The sequence below is a fragment of the Salmo salar genome, chromosome 09 (assembly GCF_965601325.2).
Source record: "Salmo salar chromosome 09, fSalSal1, whole genome shotgun sequence".
NCBI classification, from domain to species: Eukaryota; Metazoa; Chordata; class Actinopteri; order Salmoniformes; family Salmonidae; genus Salmo; species Salmo salar.
In genome coordinates, this window is record NC_138299.1 from 80,946,546 (window position 1) to 80,960,626 (window position 14,081).

The following is a 14,081-nucleotide window of genomic DNA, read 5'->3' on the forward strand; positions in this document are numbered from 1 at the left end:
TCATTATTTTATTAAAAAGAGTGTGTGTAAATACAAAGGCAAACAATGTGCTTTGATGTTCTATACATGTGCTATGACCTATTCATGCAGTGAATCAAACGCTTAATTCACACTATCAATAGATACATAGGATGAAAGAAATTGCTTGCTGGAGGCCGAGTAGGCTAATGTTGAGAGAGGCGGAGATGAGGACTCGTGCAGGTAGGTGTGTGTATTGAGAGAGAGAGAGAGACTCGCGGGTGACTTGTTTGCTGAGGATATTGGATTTCTCTATTCATCGTCGTTAGTTCTCTTTCCTCTCTGCCAGCTCTCTGAGGACGTCTGATGCGCTGACCAGCCCTGCTGTAGCCTGTCACTCTCGGGGTTGTCTGGCGGTGGACACAGACTGGACTGGACAGCCGTGATTGTTTTTTTAAAAGGAGCTGGTACATTACCACACCTTTGTTGCGCGTTGAAGACACTATATGAACAGTCAAGGGACTTTCCGCGAACGAAGAGACTCATGAATGGTTGGGTTTTATTTTACGCGTATTTTTCTGTGAAGGTTACGGATCTTGCTCAAGAATAAGGGCGTTTTAGAAGATCAAGGCAAGTGAATGACCACACGAATAGATGTGCTACTGTAAACCAAGACATTGCCCGAGTAGACCCTAAAGTCATTCCATTGTGGCTTAACACAAATCAGCTTCCTTGGATCTTACTTTTGTTTTTGGTTAGTGTATTTTTGCATAATATATATTTTTCCCCACGGATCTTTGGATTAGCAGAACTGTAGAATTAATATAATACAGGGAATACTCACCAAGAGGAAAGATGGGGAACAGTGTCTAGAACTGGTAAGTGAAGCGAGGTTACTATATGATAAACAGAATAATCGATTTAAATTTCATTCACGCACACATGCGTATGTGTGTGTGTGTGTGTGTGCGAGAGTGTTTAAGAATGACTTTATCTGCATTAAAATATGCTTGTGGCATATGTCAATCTTTGTCTATCCAATCAACGACAGAGCATTAAAACGTCAACATGCTGTCAGAAATAAAATAGTGCATGACTGAAGCTTAAATTCACTTGTCATTGTTGGCTGTAACTACACTCTCCTATAGCATACATATTTATTTGTTCAGTGAAGGTAAAACGTTTGGTTTGGCTCTATGCTCCAGCATGTTGGATTTGAGATCAAATGATTTAAACGAGGTGACAGTACAGAATGTCACCTTTTATTTGAGGGTATTTTCATACATATGTTTTATCGTTTAGAAATGAAAGCACTTTAAGTATCTAGTCACATTTTGGAGTCACTGGTAACTGTTTCTGAACACTTCGACATTAATGTGGATGCTACCATGATTACGGATAATCATGAATGAATCGTGAATAATGATAAGTGATACGTTTTTAGAGGCATAAATATCATAACATTTGATCTCAAATCCAAAATATTGGAGTATAGAGCCAAATTAAACGTTTTAGCTTCACCATCCAAATAAAATAAGTAGGAGAGTGTACATTCTCAATCTCTAATACAATTTAACTTTGTAGTATTATGCAAATGAGTTCAATAGATTACACAGCTATTGTTGTGCAGAGTGTTCTGCAGAGTGCTGGTCAAAAGTTGACCCCTATATAATAATTCCCGAGCAGCATCTCATTGGATCTACTACACTGGTCACGTTGCCTCTACTACCATGTTTGGATCAGAAACCCAGTGACAGAATGAGTCAGTGTTGCCAACTACCTCAACTCCAAGATGATATCATCCACAGAGTTGAGCGCAGACTAGAGTTTTTTAAATGAACCTCCTGGCTCCTTCTAGTCACTATGCAGTTAATACTTCAAACATGTACATTCTTAAACCCTTACCATGTACCTATGTTTGTCCTCTGTTGATGTGTGCCTTTCATTGTTTGCTGAAATCCATACTTTTTTATAAAACATGAATCAAATACAACCATGAGTTTCCTTGCTGAGATTCAATTGTAACATTCCCACTGAGTTGCCACCTTAGAGCAACAGCAATAAGTAAACATGAGGAAAGAGTAAGAAATACACAGCTATCCTAAATAATGTCAATTCATTCCATTTAAACTACATGACTTGTATGCTAAACTTACCTTTCTTATCTTGCCTCTGTGTAATCATTAACCGTGCGGGGATACACTGTAAACGACTACTTCCTTAAACAGGGTGTTGCTGTTCTGCTCTTCACAGCACTAGTAGCATAACAGGCTAAATGCTATTTAGCAGTTCCTGGACTTACACCATTATTTTGTTAGAATTATATTCATACAGTGTAGCCTAGTGTACAGCTTATGGTTTTGAGGTCTGAGGATCATCATAGCCCCTGCGTAAATTTCTCACGTGTGTAGGATGATTTCGTAGAGAGCTTCTGAGGGACGTGTGTATCCCAGGTAGGCAAATTTATTCTCTATATCGTAATAGTCATAAATCAACAGTTATTGAATATTCAAACCATACAGAGGTACTAGAGCAGGAAACATGCTGGAGATGTGGCCCCAGTGGCATGTTACCTATTATTTTCATTTCATTGTGAATGCGGACAGTATCCCAACTTTTTATAGAGCCTCAGCCACCTCTCACTGAACACACATTCACTCTGTCACAATCTATAAATGATGGATTCCTTGATACAGGATGTATTTGAGTTTGTAGTGCATGGATGAGTCCTCTATGAGGTATTATGATTATACTTGGCTTAGAAAACCTGTTAGGTGGGCAGAGACACTCAAGACCTTCCGGCTGACATCCACACCAAAGGCATTAGCCCTGCTACAACTTTCCCACACCCTCATCTCCAGTCCCCTCCACCCCTCGCCCCCACCCTGCCCCTCCCAGGACCCCAGGGTCTGAGGGGGAGTGAGGGGGTTCAGGTTTCCCACCCTCCCCTACCCACTCAGGCAGGCAGCATGGAGCTCCAGCCTCAGAGATCCTCCCCAGTAGACCTAATGCTACTGTAGCTGATCTTTTCACACAGAGATGCTCTAACCACCAGAACCCTGCATGTATCCTTCTATAACCACCAGAACCCTGCATGTAGCCTTCTATAACCACCAGAACCCTGCATGTAGCCTTCAATAACCACCAGAACCCTACATGTAGCCTTCTATAACCACCAGAACCCTACATGTAGCCTTCTATAACCACCAGACCCCTGCATGTAGCCTTCTATAACCACCAGAACCATGCATGTAGCCTTCAATAACCACCAGAACCCTGCATGTAGCCTTCTCTAACCACCAGACCCCTGCATGTAGCCTTCTGTAACCACCAGAACCCTGCATGTAGCCTTCTATAACCACCAGACCCCTGCATGTAGCCTTCTGTAACCACCAGAACCCTGCATGCAGCCCTCGGGCCTTTTCTGTTCTCTGTCACTCTTTCTATTTAACTCTCTCTCTCAATCTCTCCATCTCTCTGATGACACCTTGGGAAAAGGGCAGAAGCCCTTACCTCTGTGTCCTCTCTCACAATGGCACATTTATTTAAGTAAGTGCGTCATAGGGAAAGGTAAAAGTCGTCTTCTGAGGCTCCTCTCCTCTACTGCCAAGAACTTGAGCTTCTTACTGTTAACATCCATTTACCAACATGATATCGCTACTCTATGCACTCGCTGCAACTAAACTCAGCAACAACAAAAAAACATCCCTTTTCCAGGACCCTGTCTTTCAAAGATAATTCGTAAAAATCCAAATAACTTCACAGATCTTCATTGTAAAGGGTTTAAACACTGTTTCCAATGCTTGTTTAATGAACCATAAACAATTCATGAACATGCACTAGTGGAACGGTTGTTAAGACACAAACAGCTTACAGATGGTAGGCAATTAAGGTCACAGTTATGAAAACTTAGGACACTAAAGAGGCATTTTTACTGACTCTGAAAAACACCAAAATAAAGATGCCCAGGGTCCCTGCTCATCTGGTTGAACGTGCCTTAGGCATGCGGTAAGGAGGCATGAGGACTGCAGATGTGGCCAGGGCAATAAATTGCAATGTCCGTACTGTGAGATGCCTAAGACAGCGCTACAGAGAGACAGGACGGACAGCTGATTGTCCTCGCAGTGGCAGACCACGTGTAACAACACCTGCACAGGATCGGTACATCTGAACATCACACCTGCGGGACAGGTACAGGATGGCAACAACAACTGCCCAAGTTACACCAGGAACGCACAATCCCTCCATCAGTGCTTAGACTGTCCGCAATAGGCTGAGAAAGGCTGGACTGAGGGCTCGTAGGCCTATTGTAAAGGCAGGTCCTCACCAGACATCACCGGCAACAACGTCGCCTATGGGCACAAACCCACCGTCGCTGGACCAGACAGGACAGGCAAAAAGTGCTCTTCACTGACAAGTTGCGGTTTTGTCTCACCAAGGGTGATGGTCGGATTCGCGTTTGTCATTGAAGGAATGAGCATTACACCGAGGCCTGTACTCTGGAGCGGGATTGATTTGGAGGTGGAGGGTCCGTCATGGTCTGGGGCGGTGTGTCACAGCATCATCGGACTAAGCTTGTTGTTATTGCAGGCAATCTCAACGCTGTGCGTTACAGGGAAGACATCCTCCTCCCTCATGTGGTACCCTTCCTGCACGTTCATCCTGACATGACCCTCCAACAGGACCATGCCACCAGCCATACTGCTCATTCTGTGTATGATTTCCTGCAAGACAGGAATGTCAATGTTCTGCCATGGCCAGCGAAGAGCCCGGATCGCAATCCCATTGAGCACGTTTGGGACCTGTTGGATCGGAGAGTGAGGGCTAGGGCCATTCCCCCCAGAAATGTCCGGGAACTTGCAGGTGCCTTGGTCGAAGAGTGGGGTAACATCTCACAGAAAGAACTGGCAAATCTGGTGCAGTCCGTGAGGAGGAGATGCACTGCAGTACTTAATGCAGCTGGTGGCCACATGAGATACTGACTGTTACTTTTGATTTTGACCCCGCTTTGTTCAGGGACACATTATTCCATTTCTGTTAGTCACATGTCTGTGGAACTTGTTCAGTTTATGTCTCAGTCGTTGAATCTTGTTATGTTCATACAAATATTTACACATGTTAAGTTTGCTGAAAATAAACGCAATTGACAGTGAAAGGACGTTTCTTTTTTTGCTGAGTTTATGTAGTTTCACTTTAAAGTTGTAAAGTGAAACCTGGGCCCTTATCCATAAAGCGTCTCAGAGTAAGAGTGCTGTTCTAGGATCAGTTTTGCCTTTCAGATAATTATAAGAATATATGGACAGATTCTAGATCAGCAGTCCTACTCTGAGACGCTTTGTGGACACAGGCTCTGCGGGCTGAAGTTCCTCTTTGATAAGGGTTCCTGTGAGTCATCATGGCCAGGGTAGTCATTCAACATCTTCCAGGTGGACTCCTGCACCACATGTGCCCCAATCCTCCAATCCAGGCCCGGTCTAGAGAGAGAAACAGGTGTGCGCCTAACGAGGGCATAATTTACTTTGACGTAACGTCAAATGGAAAGGGGCTTGCCACAGACCAGAATGTGAGGTCATGTTGGGTAGTGCGTAGTCATGTCTCTCATGTCACACTGTGTCTCTGTCTTTCATGTCACATCATGTCTCTGTCTCTCATGTTACATCATGTCTCTATCTCTCATGTCACAATATGTCTCTGTCTCTCATGTCACATCATGTCTCTGTCTCTCATGTCTCATCATGTCTCTGTCTCTCATGTCACACTGTGTCTCTGTCTTTCATGTCACATCATGTCTCTGTCTCTCTTGTCACATTTGAGACACAGACATGATCGTGCAGTGGAATACAAACGTCATGGTCTTGAATGTTCTGTGTCCAGAGAAAAGGAGTGAGGAGACAGCGAAATGAAAGAAGAGCGGGATGATAGTGATGATAGTGATGAAATGATGAAGGGAGAGTGTCTCTGTCTATCATGTCTCATCATGTCTCTGTCTCTCATGTCTCTGTCTATCATGTCTCATCATGTCTCTGTCTCTCATGTCTCTGTCTCTCATGTCTCTCATGTCTCATCATGTCTCTGTCTCTCATGTCTCATCATGTGTCTGTCTCTCATGTCACATCATGTCTCTTTCTCTGATGTCTCATCATGTCTCTGTCTCTCATGTCTCATCATGTCTCTGTCTATCATGTCTCATCATGTCTCTTTCTCTCATCTCTCATCATGTCTGTCTATCATGTCTCATCATGTCTCTGTCTCTCATGTCTCTGTCTCTCATGTCTCATCATGTCTGTCTCTCGTGTCTCATCATGTCTCTTTCTCTCATGTCTCATCATGTCTCTGTCTATCATGTCTCATCATGTCTCTGTCTCTCATGTCTCTGTCTCATGTCACATCATGTCTCTGTCTCTCATGTCTCTCATGTCTCTGTCTCTCATGTCTCTGTCTCTCATGTCTCTCATGTCTCATCATGTCTCTGTCTCTCATGTCTCATCATGTCTCTTTCTCTCATGTCTCATCATGTCTCTGTCTCTCATGTCTCTCATGTCTCTCATGTCTTTGTCTCTCATGTCTCTGTCTCTGATGTCACATTATGTATCTGTCTCTCATGTTACATCATGTCTCTGTCTCTCATGTCTCATCATGTCTCTCATGTCTCATCATGTGTCTGTCTCTCATGTCACATCATGTCTCTTTCTCTGATGTCTCATCATGTCTCTGTCTCTCATGTCTCATCATGTCTCTGTCTATCATGTCTCAGCATGTCTCTTTCTCTCATCTCTCATCATGTCTCTGTCTATCATGTCTCATCATGTCTCTGTCTCTCATGTCTCTGTCTCTCATGTCTCTCATGTCTCATCATGTCTCTGTCTCTCATGTCTCATCATGTCTCTTTCTCTCATGTCTCATCATGTCTCTGTCTATCATGTCTCATCATGTCTCTGTCTCTCATGTGTCTGTCTCATGTCATATGATGATAGTGATGATAGTGATGAAATGATGAAGGGAGAGTGTCACAGTCCACAGTCAACAGGCTTCTAATTACCTCACAACATGGTAGCTATGGACGCCATGGCAACGCTCAGCCCTCAGTTAATCTTAGCTCTCTGGAATGCTGCGCAGCATTAGTGATGTCATTCAAGCAGAGTCTGTAAAATGTGATAGTTGCCTCTACGCTACAGTCCATTTGGAAAGTATTCAGACCCCTTGACTTTTTCCACATTTTGTTACATTACAGCCTTGTTCTAAAATGGATTAAATAAATTTTTTCCTCAACAATCTACATATAATACCCCATAATGACAAAGCGAGAAACATAAAAGAAAAACAGAAATACCTTGGTATTCAGATCCTTTGTTATGAGACTCGAAATTGAGCTCAGATCCATCCTGTTTCCATTGATCATCCTTGAGATGTTTCTACAACTTGATGGGAGTCCACCTGTGATAAATTCTGTCTGTCTGTCTGTCTGTCTGTCTGTCTGTCTGTCTGTCTGTCTGTCTGTCTGTCTGTCTGTCGTCTGTCTGTCTGTCTGTCTGTCTGTCTGTCTGTCTGTCTGTCTGTCGTCTGTCTGTCTGTCTGTCTGTCTGGCTGGCTGGCTGGCTGGCTGGCTGGCTGGCTGGCTGGCTGGCTGGCTGGCTGGCTGGCTGGCTGGCTGTCTCTGATCCTGTCACAGAACATCTTTATGCTTCAGTGACAGTCTCATCGTGTCTCTGATGTCACATCATGTCTCTGTCTCTCATGTCTCTATCTCTGATATCATATCATGTCTCTGTCTCTCATGTCTCTGTCTCTGATGTCACATTATGTCTCTGTCTCTCATGTCTCATCATGTCTCTGTCTCTCATGTCACATTATGTCTCTGTCTCTCATGTCTCATCATGTCTCTGTCTCTCATGTCACATCATGTCTCTGTCTCTCATGTCTCATCATGTCTCTGTCTCTCCTGTCTCATCATGTCTCTGTCTCTCATGTCACATTATGTCTCTGTCTCTCATGTCTCATCATGTCTCTGTCCCTCATGTCTCATCATGTCTCTGTCTCTCATGTCACATCATGTCTCTGTCTCTCATTTCACATCATTCCTCTGTCACTCCACTGTCCAGTAGGGGTAATAAGATATACAGTTAAATTAAATCAGAATCTTGACAGACATTATGAAATTAGTAATGCAGCGATATTAGATTTGAATCGGTTGCCAATTACTTGTAGTTGATTGCGTTATGCGGCAATTCTTTTTGCATGATTATGCAAAATCAATGTAAAGAACATTTGACAATCCTTTTTGATTCGCACCAAAAGATCCTATGGTAACTAGAGAGTTATTTATTCTATCCAGGCACTAATGCTCTACCAACTGAGCTACAGAGGAACCACCCTACTGAACAAAAATAGAAAAGCAACATGCAGCAATTTCAACAATTTTAATGAGTTGCAGTTCATAGAAGGAAATCAGTCAATTGAAATAAATACATTTTGCCCTAATCTATGGATTTCACATGACTGGGCAGGGGTGCAGCCATGGGTGGGCCTGGGAGGGCATAGGCCCACCCACTTGGGAGCCAAGCCCATCCAATCAGAATCAGTTTTTCCACAAAAAAGGGCTTTATTACAGACAGAAATACTCCTTAGAACCCTTCCTCCCAAATTCTTCAACAACGTTGTAGGCGGCGTTAAATTATCTGGCAACAGCTCTGTTGGACATTCCTGCAGTCAGCATGCCAATTGGACACTTCTTCAAAAGTTGTGACATCTGTGGCATTGTGTTGTGTGACAAAACTGCACATTTTAGACACACTCCCAGGTAGTGTTTATTGGAAGAATATTCCCAAAGAGGTTTGCGCTGGGGATTGATGAAGCTGGTCCAGGATGGTGGTGGCTGTTCAACAGAGGGATTTAGGGAAAGGGTTCATGTTATGCTTAGCCTCTCTCTCTCTCACTGATATGCCTTACCACAGAAAGAGGGCGGGTGGCGTATGGGTTGAGAAATGGAATACTGCAACGGTAACTTGATAGTTGTGTGTGTGTGTGTGTGTGTGTGTGTGTGTGTGTGTGTGTGTGTGTGTGTGTGTGTGTGTGTGTGTGTGTGTGTGTGTGTGTGTGTGTGTGTGTGTGTGTGTGTGTGTGTGTGTGTGTGTGTGTGCATGTGTGTAACACAATACACTCATTTGTCTGTAGCTGAATCCCCCACACCACAAACAAAGGAAGGCGGTTTATGGTTTGTTAGAAAGCGCGCTGAGACATAAGCTTGGTATTTTTCGCTCTCTATGTTGGCGTTAACTCTACTCAACTTGGCAGAAGCGGCCCTGGCCTTACTCATTCTCCTCAGGCATAGTGCTGGACGCCAATAGACTTTTGGGGTCCTGTTGTGACTGTGGAGAATGGTGAGCCAAAATGGCTCCCATGCCAGCAGTCTCCACTGGGAGGACAGGCTGCTGAAGGGCCATCTGTACAGGCATCCTGACATGCAGGGTTGGGAAGTAGGGCAGGGAAAGGAATGGATGGACTAGTGGAGGGGAAAGATGCGATATGGTGGAGGGAGAGAAAACAGAATGATTTATTATTGTGATGATCAATAACTACTGCGCTCAGATGACATCCTATTTAAAAAACACGTCTGGGCTCAAATTGAGATAAAGCCCACAGAATCACCACAAAGCAAACAACTTTCAAAGAACAGCTCCGATATAGGCCAGTAGTGCTACAACGCTCTGAAGCACTCTCACTCTCACTACGCCCCAAAACAGTGTCAGCACTACAAGTATGCCAATGTTTTTTAGAGCAGTTCCTAAAAATGGAAAAGGCGCTAAAATAATGAACTTGCTAATAGAGTTAACAAGCGGAGCTGAAATTAGATGACAAGTGTTATAGATGTTCAGAGAGGAGAGAGTTAGGGGAAGGGAGAGGAGAGAGTTAGGGGGAGGGGAGAGGAGAGGAGAGAAGAGAGAGTCAGGGGGAGGAGGAGAGGAGAGAGTCAGGGGGAGGGGGAGAGGAGAGGAGAGAGTTAGGGGGAGAGGAGAGGAGAGGAGAGAAGAGAGAGTCAGGGGGAGGAGGAGAGGAGAGAGTCAGGGGGAGGGGAGAGGAGAGAGGAGGGGGAGGGGAGAGGAGGGAGTTAGGGGGAGGGGAGAGAGTTAGAGGGAGGGGATGAAGTTAGGGGGAGAGGAGGGAGTGAGTTAGGGGGGGAGAGGAGGGAGTGAGTTAGGGGAGGGGGTTGGGGGGGTGAGTTAGGGGGAGGGGAATGGAGTAAGTTAGGGAGAGGGGAGAGGAAGGAGTTAGGGGGAGGGGAGAGGAGGGAGTTAGGGGGAGGGGAGAGCAGGGTGTTAGGGGGAGGAGAGAGGAGAGGAGAGGAGGGACATAGGGGTATGGGGAGAGGAAGGAGTTAGGGGGAGGAGAGAGTTAGAGGGAAGGGAGAGGAGAGGAGGGGAAGAGGAGAGGCTGAGGAAGAAAAGTGTCTCTGACCGAACGAGTAAGAGAAGGTTTCCTCAGACAGATGGCCTCAGGCTTCCTGCCCTGGGGTGGAATGTCTCCTACTCACAGGTTCTCACCCATTCTCATTCTTCTTCTCACCCCTATTCATCCCTTCTTACCTCTTCCTCACCCCACCTCCTGAATTACCTTTGAACTAGGAAATGACAACAACAAAACAAAGCGTGGTACCATACCCATAGAGGATGTTTCATGTCACCATTGGCATCTGAGAGGTGACTCTGAAAGGTTTTTGTAATATCTTCCTCATTCATAACCCACTTGAATATAAGGATATTGCCGATCCAATTGGCTGTCAGTTATAACATGTTCTACTATATAGATGTCCAGAGGGAGCTGATACACTTAATCCAGTACGGGAGACGAGCTCACGTACGTAGAGGTCGGCACCGACGTGTGAGGTCGCCGATGTTTTCAATGCCGGTAACGATACCGATTATTGGAGGACCAAAAAAAGCCGACAATTACAACGATACTGAATGAACAATGAACACTTTTATTTTAACTTAATATAATACATCAATAAAATCAATTTAATCTCAAATAAATAATGAAAGATGTTCAATTTGGTTTAAATAATGCAAAAACAAAGTGTTGGAGAAGAAAGTAAAAGTGCAATATGTGCCATGTAAAAAAGCTAACGTTTAAGTTCCTTGCTCAGAACATGAGAACAACATCTTCAATATTCCCAGGTAAGAAGTTTTAGGTTGAGGTTATTATAGGACTATTTCTCTCTATACCATTTGTATTTCATATACCTTTGACTATTGGATGTTCTAATAGGTACTTTAGTATTGCCAGCCTAATCTCGGGAGTTGATAGGCTTGAAGTCATAAACAGCGCAATGCTTAAAGCATTGCGAAGAGCTGCTGGCAAACACAGTAAAGTGCTGTTTGAATGAATGCTTACGAGCCTGCTGCTGCCTACCACCACTCAGTCAGACTGCTCTATCAAATCATAGACTTAATTATAATATAATAACACACAGAAATACGAGCCTTAGGTCATTAATACAGTCAAATCCAGAAACTATCATTTCGAAAACAAAACGTTTGTTCTTTCAGTGAAATATGGAACCGTTCCATATTTTATCTAACGGGTGGCATCCATAAGTCTAAATATTGCTGTTACATTGCACAACCTTCAATGTTATGTCATAATTACGTAAAAATCTGGCAAATTAGTTCGCAACGAGCCAGTCGGCCCAAAATGTTGCATATACCCTGACTGCGTGCAATGAACGCAAGAGAAGTGACACAATTTCCCTAATTTAATATTGCCTGCTAACATGAATTTCTTTTAACTAAATATGCAGGATTAAAAATATATACTTCTGTGTATTGATTTTAAGAAAGGCATTGATGTTTATGGTTAGGTACAGTCGTGCAACGATTGTGCTTTTTTCGCAAATGCGCTTTTGTTAAATCATCCCCGTTTGGCGAAGTTGGCTGTCTTTGTTAGGAAGAAATGGTCTTCACACAGTTTGCAACGAGCCAGGTGGCCCAAACTGCTGCATATACCCTGACTCTGCTTGCACAGAACGCAAGAGAAGTGACACAATTTCCCCAGTTAAAAGAAATTCATGTTAGCAGGCAGTATTAACTAAATATGCAGGTTTAAAAATATATACTTGTGTATTGATTTTAAGAAAGGCATTGATGTTTATAGTTAGGTACACATTGGTGCAACGACAGTGCTTTTTTCGTGAATGAGCTTGTTAAATCACCCGTTTGGCGAAGTAGGCTGTGATTCAATGATAAATTAACAGGCACCACATCGATTATATGCAACGCAGGACAAGCTAGATAAACTAGTAATATCATCAACCATGTGTAGTTAACTAGTGATTATGTGAAGATTGATTGTTTTTTATAAGATACATTTAATGCTAGCTAGCACCTTACCTTGGCTCCTTGCTGCACTCGCATAACAGGTAGTCAGCCTGCCACGCAGTCTCCTCGTGGAGTGCAATGTAATCGGCCATAATAGGTGTCCAAAAATGCAGATTACCGATTGTTATGAAAACTTGAAATTGGCCCTAATTAATCGGCCATTCCGATTAATTGGTCGACCTCTAGTATGTAGACACCCCTTCAAATTAGTGCATTCGGCTATTTTAGCCACACCTGTTGCTGACCGGTGTATAAAATTGAGCACACAGCCATGCAATCTCCATAGACAAACATTGGCAGTAGAATGGCCTGACTGAAGAGCTCAGTAACTTTCAATGTGGCATGGTCATACGATGCCACCTATCCAACAAGTCAGTTCAGCAAATCTCTGCCCTGCTAGAGCTGCCCCGGTCAACTGTAAGTGCTGTTATTGTGAAGTGGAAACATCTAGGAGCAACAACGGCTCAGCCGCGAAGTGGTAGGCCGCACAAGCTCAGAGAACAGGATTGCCGAGTGCTGAAGCACATGGTGCGTAACAATTGTCTGTCTTCGGTTGCAACACTCACTACCAAGTTCCAAACTGCCTCTGGAAGCAACGTCAGCACAATAGCTGTTTGTCGGGAGCTTCATGAAATGGGTTTCCATGGCCAAGAAGCCGCATACATGCCTAAGATCACCATGCGCAATGCCAAGCGTCGGCTGGAGTGGTGTAAAGCTCGCCGCCATTGGACTCTGGAGCAGTGTCAAGGCGTTCTCTGGTATGCTGAATCACGCTTCACCATCTGGCAGTCCGACGGACTAATCTAGTTTTGGCAGATGCCAGGAGAACGCTACCTGCCCCAATGCATAGTGCCAACTGTAAAGTTTGGTGGAGGAGGAATAATGGTCTGGGGCTGTTTTTCATGGTTCGGGCTAGGCCCCTTAGTTCCAGTGAAGGGAAATCTTAACAATACAGCATACAATGACATTCTATGCTTCCAACTTTGTGGCAACAGTTTGGGGAAGGCCCTTTCCTGTTTCAGCATGACAATGCCCCCATGCAAAAAGACAGGTCCATACAGAAATGGTTTGTCGAGGTCGGTGTGGAAGAACTTGACTGGCCTGCACACAGTCCTGACCTCAACCCCATCTAACACCTTTGGGATAAATTGGAACACCGAACTGTGAGCCAGGCCTAATCGCCCAACATCAGTGCACCACCTTACTAATGCTTTTGTGGCTGAACGGAAGAAAGTCACTGCAGCAATGTTTTTATATGTAACCTTTATTTAACTAGGCAAGTCAGTTAAGAACAAATTCTTATTTTACAATGACGGCCTACCCCAGCCAAACCCGGACGACCCTGGGCCAGTTGTGCGCCGTGCAATGTGATGTGATGCAGCGGTGACACCTCTAACACTGAGCTGCAGTGTCTTAGACCGCTGCGCCACTCTGGAGCCCCTTATTAGAGCAGCAAAGCGGAGACCAACTCCATAGTAATGCCCATGATTTTGGAATGAGACGTTCGACGAGCAGGTGTCAAAATACTTTTGGTCATGTGCTGTATGACAGACTAAATACTTGTAATAAATCCTCTGTCTCCTCCCTGCTAGATACTGTCTCTCAGACATAGGATAACAGCTAGGATCTCTGCCTGCTGCTGTACAGAGACACAACTGGTCTTGTCCTCGCTTCACTCTGACTTTGGGAGTGATAAATTGACATGAATCACTGTAAAACAGCCCGGGTGTCTATACTGCCACAGCCTCTCTA

The 14,081-nt window shown here is 44.2% G+C and overlaps 1 protein-coding gene across 3 annotated transcripts in view; it reads left to right on the plus strand.

Annotated features, from left to right (window-relative positions):
• Positions 1 to 206: 206 nt before the first annotated feature.
• LOC106611945 (ras-GEF domain-containing family member 1C) overlaps positions 207 to 14,081 on the plus strand; it is a 35,630-nt gene continuing 21,755 nt past the window's right edge. Inside the window, exon 1 of one of the 3 annotated variants that reach the window (XM_014212642.3) lies at positions 207 to 836. The gene's annotated coding sequence lies outside the window, so the exon portion shown is untranslated. Of the gene's footprint in view, positions 837 to 2,167; positions 2,412 to 14,081 lie in introns of those variants that run through there. The other 2 variants (XM_014212646.3, XM_014212644.3) reach the window with 2 other exon arrangements.